Raw genomic sequence first — 13,215 nt, forward strand, 5'->3', positions numbered from 1 at the left:
TGTTCCTGTTTAATACCCTTCAAAGCAGAGTTCAGAAAGGGCTGCCTCCCACTGTGGATTTTATAAACCGGGGACTCATTATTCCTTGCACCAGCCCTTGTAATCCTCTGGTGTTGTCCAGGCAAAAAAAAAAAAAAAAAAAAAAAAAAAGCCCTCGAGGGCATAGATATCAATTCATGCAAAACCACAGTCCATACATAAGGTTGTGGTTCCTTTTTTTTCCAGTGGTCCTCAATCCAAATTCCATTTGTCTTCAATACTACCCAAGTTGTTCTCTTCACTGGCATGAGTTTCTGCATGCCTGTTAGCACCCTATTAGATCCAGGCAGTCAATGTTTATTTCCCTTCTCATAGGAAAGTCACAAGGCACCTGGCCTCTCACTCGGGCATGTATTAAGACTCCTCTTGTGTTATCTATTCTCGGGCTCTTAATTGGGAACTCAAGGAATTGAGATTTCCTCATGAGTCTATTCTAATAGGTGTAGATGATGTTTTGCTATTTAAAAAAAAAACAAGTAAAGGTTTAAGACTGTTTTGCATTCTATTACATAGCTGAGTTCAGGAGAGACATAAAGCCTTCAAGGAAAAATTAAAATCTGCAATAATAACAGAAGTCTGCTTGTCTGTAGCATGCCATGCCATGCCACAAGGAGGCAAACCTCATGGTGTAATTCAGAATTTTCCCAGACCGACAACATGACTTTGAGCATTCCTGGGGTGGGGTTCTATGTCCCAGGAAATTGGTACTAACCTTTTCTCACACCAAATCCCCTTTCCATGAATTATGTCCTTAGTTCCTGGAACTCTACCCTAGCAAAATAAGCATGAAGCCCTCAGGGACCCAGATACAGCTCTGCCTGGGCACCCAAACAGGAGTGCCCAATTAACATAATCCCTTTTCCCTGGTTGTTCATCAACGATCTGAATTCAGCGAGTGTTGATCAATTACACGAGACTCAGCTGAGGCCCATTTGCGTTTCTTCTAGTTTGTTTAATCGGCACAATCACAGATATTAGTGATGTACAGAGTGGTGTGTGCATGTGTGCACACACTGTGAAATGATCAAGACTGGGTATTTAGCAATGCAGCACCTCAGACATTTGTCATTTCTTATAAAACAGTTTTTTTTTTTGATTTTTTAATTACATGTGGGTGTGTGGCAGCGGGTATATGCCTCCGACTGCAGGTAGCCTGGGGAACCAGAACAAAGTATCAGACCTCCTGGAGCTGAAGTTACAGGCGGTCATGAGCTGCCCGATGAGGGTGCTGGGAACCAAACTCAGGTCTTTTGCAAGAACAGTGCTTGCTCTCAACCGCAGTCTCTCTCCAGCCCCCACTTCTCAATTCTCAGTGGCAGGAACATTTGAAATGCACTCTTCTAGGAATTTTGAAATTTGGATGACAGTACTGTCATCACTCTAGAACGGCAACAGTCACTTCTCTGAACTATGACTCTGTATGCGTTGGTCATTGTGTCCCCATCCTCTCCCGACCCTGTCCTCCGCATCTTCAGATACCTCTGTTCTACTCCTGTGAAATCAGCTTTCAAAGACCATTATGATCTTTAGTCTTTCCTTTGGTTCAGCCGCTAAGACACGGTCACCTCACTTCAGAATTAGGCAGCAGTGCCAACAACACCAGTGAAGTTCTGGAGCCCTGAGGCTGAGGCTGAGCCAGGTTCTCCGCTTGGTTGAATGGACCTCATGGACACACCCTCTTCCCGATGGAGGAAATGAAGCATCTCTCAGCTAACTGCCTGACAGTCCATGCAATGGTTTGATTTTTCTATCAAACATCACTGTGCCAGCGATATAGTTTCCCTTCCTTCACCCTTCACCCAAAGGGGCTGCATGATTGCTCAGGTCTGTATTAGAGTCACCTCTGCCCTACATCTTATACAGATTTGTTACCATGTCGCTAGACAACCCTGACCTAATTCTGTGAGTAGTTTCTTTTGAAAAATAGAAATTGGAAGTTAATCAGGTAGGTTATGCAGATATAGGTCCAAATTTACCTTTGAAATACAAAGTACTTCTAGAAATCAAATCAACTTGAAAAGCTAAATTAATTATGCATTCCTAGATATACCAACTAGGAAAGAGGAAAAGAACAAAGACTTAAATGGATCAGAAGAGATGGCTCAGCAGTTAAGAGCACATAATGCTCTTGTAGAGGACCTATGTCAAGTGGCTCGCCACTGCCTACAGCCCAGCTGCGGGGGTCCAGCGCTGCTGCTACTGCTGCTGCTTCTTCCTCTTCTTCCTCTTCTTCCTCTTCTTCCTCTTCTTCCTCTTCTTCCTCTTCTTCCTCTTCTTCTTCTTCTTCTTCTTCTTCTTCTTCTTCTTCTTCTTCTTCTTCTTCTCAAGACAGGGTTCTCTGTAGCTTTGGAGCCTGTCCTGGAACTAGCTCTTGTAGAACAGGCAGGCCTCGAACTCACAGAGATCCACCTGCCTCTGCCTCCCAAGTGCTGCGATTAAAGGCATGCGCCACCACCGCCCAGCTTCCAGTACCTTCTTTTGGCCTCCTCAGGCACCTGCACCAGCATGTAAACAGACCCCATACAAACACATACATACATCACTAAAATATATATATATATATATATATATATATATATATATATATATATCCTTTTATTTAAGTGGGGGAACTACCACAAAAGTAGACAATTAGGCTAGGGAGATGGCTCAGCAGGTAAAGGCACTTGCCACCAATCCACCAGCCTGAGTTCAATCCCCAGGACCCACATGGTAGAAGGAGAGAACCAGTTTCCACAAGTTTTCCTCTGACCTCTGCTCAACTGTTATGGCACCTACACCTCTCTCTCCCATCTCTCTCTCTCTCTCTCTCTCTCTCTCTCTCTCTCTCTCTCTCTCTCTCACACACACACACACACACACACACACACAGGTATAATTGTTTAAATGTTTTAAGTGGAAAGGCATTCAAAATGCAAAATCCCTGAATCTCAGGAAATACTTCAGTTGACCATTATGTCAAAAAAAAAAAAAAAAGGCCACATTAACCAAGAAAGTGTCCGTATAATAAAACAGAAAAAGAGACTTGAAGAAGGTATTATTAAGTCAGAGACAAACTCCTGATTTGAAATAAAATTTTAAAAAAATGGAAAAAAATAAGATGCTCATTGCAGACAAATATTTGGCTCTTTTGGAGATAATTGACACATAACGTCAAAAAAACTGAATATGAAATTTAGTAAAAATGCTTCTCTTGACATTACACATAATAGCAGAAATCAATTGGCAATAGTGTTAGATTAACATAAGCAGGCTAATTTTAGAGATATTGCTGAGGATGCTTCCAAAATGTGTCATACCTGTCAGAGACACAATCTTGGCAAAACCATTTAGACTAGACATGGACGAGCATCAAACTTCTAGGCCCCCTGAACACTCCAGATGGACTTTACAGGAGTGCTCCCTCACCGGATCATGAGAGCACACTGGTTACTGTCCATTTTTCTCAGAGCAGAGTGGAGCCTCTCTTTGCCAGAGAACTACCAGTCTCACTGTGGAAAAAAAAAAAGAGAGAGAGAAAATGAGAGCAGATAAATTCTTTTGTGTGTGGTGTGTATGAACACACACGGGTGGGTGCTTGTGTCTCTGTATGCAGGGAGGCCAGAGGAGGACCTCTCTGCCTTTAGTCCCTTAAGACATGGCCTCTTGCTGAACCCGAAGCTAGGCTGGAGACCAGCCAACAAGTCCCAGAGATTACCCTGTCTTCTCCTTCTCCCTCAGCACGGGGGTTACAGGCACAACCATGCTTGTGTGTCTTCTAGAGATTCAGGCCCAGGTCCTCAGGCTTGAGCAGCAGGGGCTCTTCCCCACTGATCTGTCTCCCCGGAGTCTCACTTTTGATTTTGTAGCTTTGGAAATCCCCAAACTGAAAGGGACAGTCATTTTACTAGTAATTTGAATAAAGAACAAAAACTTGTCTTTTACTCCGAAATGCATCATCTACAGTTCCCAGGGAGAAAACAGGAGAACTAACAGAATCCTAAAATGCAGTCATAAGGCTGTTACAAACCCCGCCACCTCCACCCTGAAGCATTAGCACCACCTCCAATGTCTGTAAGCACCCAACCCCCCCCACCCCCCCAGAGCAGCCCTTTATTTTCTAGCAACCAATTGTTTTGTGTTTGGAAATTTTATTCACAACCTTTTATCCTACCTATTCCAGGTTGAATTGTTTCCCCTAAAGTGATATATTCAAGCCCAAACCTGGCAGTGTGACCTTATTCAAAGCAGATGTGATCCAGTTGCTCTCAGGTTGCACTGGGGAGTAGTGGGCCCTAACCTCAAGCTTAGGTGTCCTTGTAAATATGTACACCAAGGCACACATAGAAAGGAAGGTCATGTGACCAGTGACTGTCAGGAACCCTCAGAAGGAGGGAGAGGCAAGGGTAGATCCCTTTTTGGTCCTCCATACATCTCATGGCTCTGAGTGAGGTACTGTAATTTCAGGCGTCAGTGGAAGAAAATGACCTTCTGTTGCCTTAGGTCACCCAGTCTGTGGCATTTTGTTATAGCAGCCCTATACTACTAACTGCCCTCTTGAAAGCAGATACAATGAATTACAAATGAAAATGTCACAGGGTTATCTCACCAGAGAGCACACAGACCCTCTGAAAGCCAGATGAAAAGTCGACAGTGCTGGCTGGTGACCGCACGGGGAACTTGCCCAAATCATGCAGCCCCAAACTTCACCATTCTCTTTCTTTTATGCACAATACCACATCCTGATTGACACACTTTGGTTAGCAGGAACAGCTAATCATTGAGAAACCAAACTACAGGAGTCAAAAAGCAAGGTCGGTACATTTAAGGACTTTCCTGGAACTATGGATGAGTCTTTGATGGATGAGGTCTTTGCTCCCATTTGTGCAGGTGTGAGACCCTGTGTGCTGGTAAGGTCGAAGTGGTACCCCTAACATGGTGTCAGTGGAGTTAAGGTCTTGTGGCCTGTTCCAAAGCTCCAGATTTAATATCCCTAGACAGATATCCCTTTCTAAATGGCCTCTGCACGACAAAGGGTTAGACTTCTGAGGAAAACACTGGAAAAAAATTGTTGCTGCCCCTCAGAAAGGACCTGATCTGGCATAGTTAGTGGACACCGCAGCAGTGCAACTCCAAGGTCATGGTTCTTCCATTCCCATTCCACTTCTCAAAAGACAGACCTGGCCCCCAGACTGCCATTCCATCTCAGACCTGAAACTGAGGGTTCTCGGGAGTCTGCCACAAATTTCCCACTTCAGAGATGGACAGGGACTTCCCAAGGTGGTGGAACAAAGAGAGACCCTCGGCATGGACAGGTTTTATCCATGGTCGTGAAACAAGATACATTTTCAGATTCCTCGACTGTTTTCTGATTTCCCTCCTCTCTCCATGTTGTCTCCATGCTCTCTCCATCAACGAGACCTCTTAGTACAGGTCTCTCTTACCTTCATCCTTTTATTTCAGATACCCTGGGCTCCTGTCCCTTAATCAGAACTGTAGTAAGGAGAGAGCAGCTTGTTGGTTCCCAGATGCTCAGCCCCGAAATAATCACACAGAAACTGTATTAATTAAATCACTGCTTGGCTCATTAGCTCTAGCTTCTTATTAGTCAACTCTTTACATATTAATTTAACCCATTTCTATTAACCCATGAATGGCCACATGACTGTGGCTTACCTACTAAAGTTCCAGCGTCTGTCTCCATTGGGGCTACATGGTGGCTCTCTAACTCCACCTTCCTATGCTATAGGCCAAGCCAGTTTCTTTATTCATTCACCAATAAAAGCAACACATAGACAGAAGGACCTCCCATATCACAGAACAAAATTCTATTCCACCATTTTTTCCCAGACTGCAGCTGCTGCTCTGGTACCAGTGGATCTGTGAATCTGTGATCCCTTAACTGATGCTGTTAAGAAGAATGACAAAAACAACAAACAAATAAACAAAACTTTTTCTTTATACACTTCAAAAAGAAATTTTAAAAAATCCTTTCTGGTACTCAAGTTTCCTTCAAATCATCAATTCCAACTACTAAATTCACAGACATTGGTCCTGCAATCCTTACAGTTTGATCAGCCCAGCCTGTGTGATCAGGAGTAAGAACTGGAGCTGCGGCTACCTGCCGATGACAGTGTATCACCTTTGCAGAAACCTCCATCTGCTTCGAGGGGGGCCTGTGTGATTCCACAGGTGGCGTCTGTCTGTCAGTAGGACGTTGGTGGTTCTTCTCCACCAAATATTCATGGATCCTGTGCATTTGGAGCAATTGTTGGGGTCTTCAATATCTAAACTACTATTCTTCCATGCTTCCTCAGCCAGAAAACCTAGCGGCTCCCCTCGTCCCCAAAGAAGATCGATTTAAATCAGCTGGGAGAACTTGAGGAGGAATAGAGCCCATTCCTTCTTCGGACAGCCATGAATCCCACCATGGGAATAGAGCAATGAGAGAACTGAGTTGAAATTAGTCTAAATTCATTGGTTGTCACGGGCACTTGTATTGCCCTCAATTATATTTTCTTAAGCAACCAAGCGGGAGGCTTGCTGGGCTGCAGCCAGCTCTCCCATCCCCCACATAAGTACTTACGGATACAGAGTACAGCCTGTAACAACACTGAAAGAGAAAGCCATCTATCTCTCTCAGGTAGATTATGGGCCATGTTTTTATTGCCTAGGTTTCCCAATCTAGACCCATGGCTTCAAGCTCTATTATAAAGACTAATTGTCATTTTGCTCCCGATCATTGTCTATGTTGCCGATGACTGATGTGTCCTAACCAATCTTAAATGCTTCTTTGTGGTCATTGTGACATCAGAGTTTCAACAACTGTTATCACAACAGGAAGATAAATGCTGGATCAACCATGGGGTGAAAAGGATAGTTTTCCCATGTCAATCAATAGCATCAAAGCTTTTTTTCTTTCCCCTTTGGGATATAGAGGCAGAAAACCATGACATCCAGGCCAACCTGGGGCTGCATAGAAGGATCTTATGTTAAAACAACATCAAGAAAAATCACATGAATGTAACTTAAAAAAAAAAACAACTCAGATCAATAGCACCTTGAGAGTAGAATAAACATGTATATCATAATTAATATCTAGTGGCCTGACCAAAATGGGAGAAATAAAAAAAGAAACAGGGGTTGGGGAGGACCAGTCCCTGGAAGTCAGAAGGAGGCCAGACTCTCACAGGGAGGCACGCCGTTCCCGGCATTCTTCTATTAGATCTAAACCATCTCACAGAATCCCAGTCTCAGGCAACACACTCTAGGGCAATCATAAACCATGAACAATCAAGGTCATTTCATAACACTGTCTGAGCATAGAAAGAAACAAAGGTACTTTGTCACTCACCAGATACCAAACACCTTTACAAGCTAGAGGCACAGGATTGCTCTTCACCCAATGGAACCCTAGCCTCTCTCTAGTCTCCTCTCCCTGTAGATGACATACAGTCCCAGAGGGTCCTGGTTTGTGACAACATCTTGTCTGGAGTGCGACTCAGTTCTTTAGGTTCCTCCCTGAAATTACCCAGTGTCTTCACCCTAGAGTTACTGATGAAGCCATCTTCCTCCTCCCTCCTGGGTCTTGGATTGACTCTAACATCAGCTTTTTTTTTTTCCAATTTTATTTTTGAGACAGAGTTTCTCTATAGCTTTGGAGCCTGTCCTGGAACTTGTCCTATAGTCCAGGCTGGCCTCAAACTCACAGAGATCCGCCTGCCTCTGCCTCCTGAGTGCTGGGATTAAAAGTGTGCGCCACCACTGTCCAGACGACGTCAGCCCTTTCTAGGTCCTGGCTTGTTCTTGGAAAATAATTTCCCATCTAGTATTTTTTGTAAGTAATCCTTGCTTTCCCCTCTCCTTGCCCCAAATCACTGTATGCAAAATGTCCCCTTCAGTAATTACAGCAATGACAACTGGAAGCACAGGAAGTTTGGGATAATGAGACTCACTCATGTCTAAAACTGAGAACAAATGATACTTCTAGAAGGTTCCACTAACATTCCTTTCTTTTTGGCCATTTTTCTACAGTCTGTCTCCATTGTTATACTTTTTCTTCTGATTCCTTTGGCATTGCTTGTGGAGTTTTTGTTTGTTTTTGTTTTTCCCTCATCTGGGTAAATACGCTTCTCCTAATTTGGAATGTTTCTTTGCATTGTGTCGGTCTCTGTTTCCTATTACTTTCTTGTCTCTTAATTTCTTCTACGAGTTTCATCTATTTTGCTGCTTTTGCGCTGAACACTCTTGAGACAATAACATCTGAGCTTGTGCTTTGCTCAGCTGGAATGCCTTGTGCCTGTTAATAATCCTTTCTACCACCACACTCCCCTGATTCTGCCACCTGGATGTCAGCGATGCTTCCCAGCACAAGGCTCTTCATTTGGCTCTTCACCACCCCTCTCCCTTTGTGAGTAATGAAACTGTTTTTTTCAAAGTCTTCCTTCCTTTATGCCTTTTGTACTCTGAACCCTTTTTTCTCCTTATGCGATGTGTTTGATGTCTTGTGTGTATGGTTAAAAAGCTTATGATTATGGATGCTGCCTGCAATATTGAGCCTCTTGATTTTTTTTAATCTTCCCCTGATTAAATTCATATAATGATTAAGTCTGCTTGTCTTTTGTAATTCCCTTATCTTTATTCTTACTAGGTTCCCCAGGATTTTTTTAAAGGCCAGAAACAAAAATCCCTCTATTGTTGTATCTACTTTTAATCAAATATATTTTCCTGTGACCATTTTGGCTTCCTAAAAATTGTATTAGATATATTATTTTGGCAATTTCAGTACCACATGATATAACCATCTCTTTGATTCAATTTAATTTGCTATCAAAACTTTAAGCTCTCATAGAGTTTTGCAGTTGGAGGAGACATTGTTTATGACAGCGCTCTCATTTTGCAGAACAGGACCCCGAGGCCCAGAGAAGTCAATCAAGGTATTTTTGTCCAAAAAGCTAGCAGCATATTAGTGGCAGAGTCAAAACTGGAAGCCTGCTTCCTGACTTCCTGTCTGTGGCTCTTCCTCCAACAGAGCTGCACTTCCATTTAAAGGGTTGCTCGTGTTTGCCGGCTGGCTGTCATTTTCATACCATGTGCATCCCTCCCCCTCTCCTTTAGTATTTGAGCTTGAAATGCCCACAAAAGAAAAATCTTCCCATAAAAACCAGAAATAGACTCCATCCTTCAATGTCGCTATAGGCCCCCAGAGTTATTATTGACAACATGGGCAGTAAAAAGTCCCTGGGTTTTATTTCCAGTTCTTCCTTCATCTGGTGTATAACTTTGGGGATATTTGCCCCTTGGGCTTTTCTTCTGTGTTGGATTGCAGTTCTAGAAAGACTCAGCACAAGACCCCTTGGATCTAAAGCAGGTATTCCGCGTCATTGGGGTATCCAGTGTAGGAAAATGCACTTACTTTTAATCCACAGATTTGATCCTTATGCCTTTTATGTTAATGGTGGCTTTCTAAACCTCATCAATCACTTCAGTCTTTCCCTTCCTTTTATCCTTCTCCTCCTCTTCTTCTTCCTTCCCTTCCTCCCTTCCTCTCCTCCTTCATTTCTTTGGTTTTGATGAAGAAAAGAAAAGGCTGATAAACAAGGTCTCTAAGCTTATGTAGCTTTTCTCTGTGAGATGGGACAGCCAGACACAGGCCCAGTGAGTGTTCCCGGGCCATGGGGATGTGCTTACCCAGGGAAAGCTGAGATGAGAGCTCTTGGTCTTAAACTTAGGCCTGGTAGTAGAGAATGAGGGGGTCACGTCAACTCTCTACATAAAGTTTGATCAGCCTTCCTGATCGATGAAACGCTGTGTGTACATCTTTAATCTTAGTCTTTCTTGCCTTTAAGGAATTGAAACCAACTCGAGTCAGGCATGAAATGGAAGGTGGATCTACTCCGGACTTAGGCCTGGGTCACAGAGTTCGGGAAATCTGCACTAAAATAAGGGGCCAGGCCTAGGACGTTCTCTGCAGGAAGTCGAGGGATTTCCTTTGCTGCAAGACATTCCAAGAATAGGTTTTTTAGATTTGCCCCCCTCATACCCCTGCTGCCAACCCCCAAGCCTGAAATTTCATGAAGAGGTCCCAAGAGATTCCTAGGTGAGTCAGGTACTCATTCAACTGAGACTTAAGATAAATGGCATCAGAATAATGACAAATGCACATATGGATTTGTGTGTGTGACTCTACTGTCATCAATAACTTCCACAACAGTATTGGCTCAAATTCAAATGCCCAGAGACCCACGAACATTTATATGTACTCATAAGGTCTTAGTAGTGGTCCTTGAAGTGTGTGTGTGTACGCACGCGCGTGTGAGCTTTCGCACTTGGTGGAAGCCAGAAGATGGATGTCAGATGTTTTCCTCAATCTCTCTCCAACTAATTTTTAAGGTAGAGCCTCTAGTTTAATCACAAAAGTCCCCGATTCAGATAGACTGGCTGCAGCAAGGGATCCCCTCTGCTTCTGTGCCTGACTCCTAGACAGATTCTGGAGGCTGAACTCAGGTCTCATCTGTATGTGGAAAATGCTTTAATTCGGGCTGAGTTATCGCCCCAGCCCAAAACTTTGCAGTTTAAAAATGATTATATGATATACTTTGGCTTTTCCAAGTTGATATCCGAAGAGAGTGCTCAGGCAAGTAATAAATAATATGCCGTGCTTCATGCAGAGGACAGAGAATCAGTGAAGACAAAGGAAACCTATGCCAATCATTTCACCCAAAGCAGAAACTCTGAAATACCCAAGGTGAGCTTTGAGAGGACCGACTGAGCAATTGAAAGCAATCAATTTTGTCAAAAAGCAAGCGCAGAAATGGATGAATGAATGGAAGGATGTTTGTATGTGTTGTGTTTTTGTTTGTTAATTTTATGACCAAGTCCCTGACAAGGAAAGGGGTTACTTTGGCCCATCCTATTGGGGAGGGCACAGTGGCAGGAGCTTGGGTCAGCTGGTCATGTTGAACTCAGTCTGGAAGCAGGAAGAAATGATTGTTGCCACTCACCTGGCTATATCCTCCTTCCTGTTTTAATCCCACTGAAGCCCCGACCCCACTCCCATGATCAGGATGGGTCCTTCCCTTTTCAGTTAATGTCCTCAAAGACAGGCCCAGAGATGGTTCTCCTAGGCAATCCCAAATGCAATCAAGTTGATCACAAATATTAATAATCACAGTTTGTATCTGAGAAATACAAAAGAGGGAGGCTGCCAGTTGAACTCTGTATAGAACACGGTATTGTCTGTGCTTTGCAAATACCAAAAGAATGGCCTTAAGTAGATTCTTTTTAAAAAGGTATTTTATTTTTAGTTTTGGTTGCATGCGTGTGTCTCAGCATGCGTGTGCGCATGTGCTTTCAGGGGCCTGTGGAGGACAGAGGTATAGGATCCCCTGGAGTTTGCGTTATGGGCAGCTGTGGGTCATCCAGTATGGGAGCTGGAAGCCGAGCACCAGTCCTCTGCTGGAGCAGTACTCTTAACTCCTGAGCCGTCCCTCCAGCCCTGAATCTTCTTAACCATAGGAAACTTAAACACACGGGGGGGGGGGGGGGACCAACAGAAGATAAGAGGAGCTGACAAAAGTGTGGGAGCTAGCCGGGCGGTGGTGGCGCACGCCTTTAATCCCAGCACTCGGGAGGCAGAGGCAGGCGGATCTCTGTGAGTTCAAGACCAGCCTGGTCTACAAGAGCTAGTTCCAGGACAGGCTCCAAAACCACAGAGAAACCCTGTCTCGAAAAACAAAAACAAAAACAAAAGTGTGGGAGCTGAAAATCAACCATCTACAACGTGGCTGCCTGATAGGAGAAGCTGCACAAGGCCTCTGGCGAGGAGCAGGCAAACCATCCCACCTTCCCTTGAGAACCAGACACGGAGTCTCACTGAGTACAGGAATAAGGAGACTAAAAACAGGACATCCACTGGAGGTCTGTTCTCTCTCTGCCCCATCTCTGCTTGGCAGCCCCATTATTCTGGTTGTTTGGGCCCCAAGCCTGCAATTCTTTATCCACCTTAAACACTACAGGTGGTCCATTAGCAAACCCTATTGACTGGGTCCCGAAGCCATCTTCATAATATGTTTAGTTAACAAAGAAACCACAAAACAGAATATGTCTAGTCCTGTCACCCTCTCCAGTTGCTAGATAGGAACACTATTACTTCTCTCCTGTGTCGACTTTTTTTATTATGTAAAAACATTTTTCATACAATATACTTTGATCATGTTTTCCCCCTGTCAGTTCCTCCCAGATCTTCTCCATCTCTCTATGTACTCAATTTTATGTTCTTTCTCTCTCGTTCAAACAAACACAATAATAAAACCAAGAAACACCCCCCCCCCAAGGAAGTTAAAATAACCAATAAGACAAAAGTGCCCAAAGAAATCCAATTGTGACACACAGTCTCCAGAAATACCACTGGGTTCACTTTGCGCTGCCCAACGACTCCTGGGTATGTGGCCTGCCCTGCAGTGTTAATATTAGAATCACCTGGGGCTGCCTCTTTGTTTCCTGCTTTCTGTTGTTTCAAGCCAGCCTTTGTCACCTATTTCCAGTCCTTACTTTGACAGCTGCACGTGCCTCAGTGGGTCTTTCCTCCTTGAAACCTTCCCCTCTTTTGGAGACCAGTGTCCCCCTTTCTCTACCTCTCTAAAAGTGGTCTGCAGAGTGAGTTCCAGGACAGCCAGGGCCACACAGTGAAATCCTATCTTTAAACAATGCCCCCTAAAACAAAACAAAACAAAAAAAACCTGTTTTTAACTCAATGAAATAGTTGTTTCAGACAAGATTGCCGACAGACGTAAAAACTGTTAGATGACAGGATTCTGGAGAGGACGTTCGGCTGATGAAAACATTGCCAACTTACAACTTATACACGGGGAAATATATTTCCACTAAGGAAAAATCTGGCTGCTACCACCCAACCAGGTGATTCTCCTCGAAGTGAGGGACTCGTTCCTCTCATTATGATAGGTTATTAAGTGTAAAGTGTGTGCCTGGCGTTTTCCTGCTGATATAGAATTAGAAACAATAGTGATATTATGGTCCCAAGTCTGAGAAGTGGTACATTGTCCAGAGGCTACAGATGTTGCATTAGTAAATTCAAATCTTATTTTGCTTTCAATTTGAGTCTATTACTTTTCCCCAAGCTTCTTAACCAAGCTGTAAAGCCACAAATACTTAAGTTTTTTGACTTTATCTGTTTTT

Source organism: Microtus oregoni, unplaced genomic scaffold, assembly GCF_018167655.1.
Source record: "Microtus oregoni isolate MIOR12 unplaced genomic scaffold, Mior012 000007F_ref0000211, whole genome shotgun sequence".
Taxonomy (NCBI): domain Eukaryota; kingdom Metazoa; phylum Chordata; class Mammalia; order Rodentia; family Cricetidae; genus Microtus; species Microtus oregoni.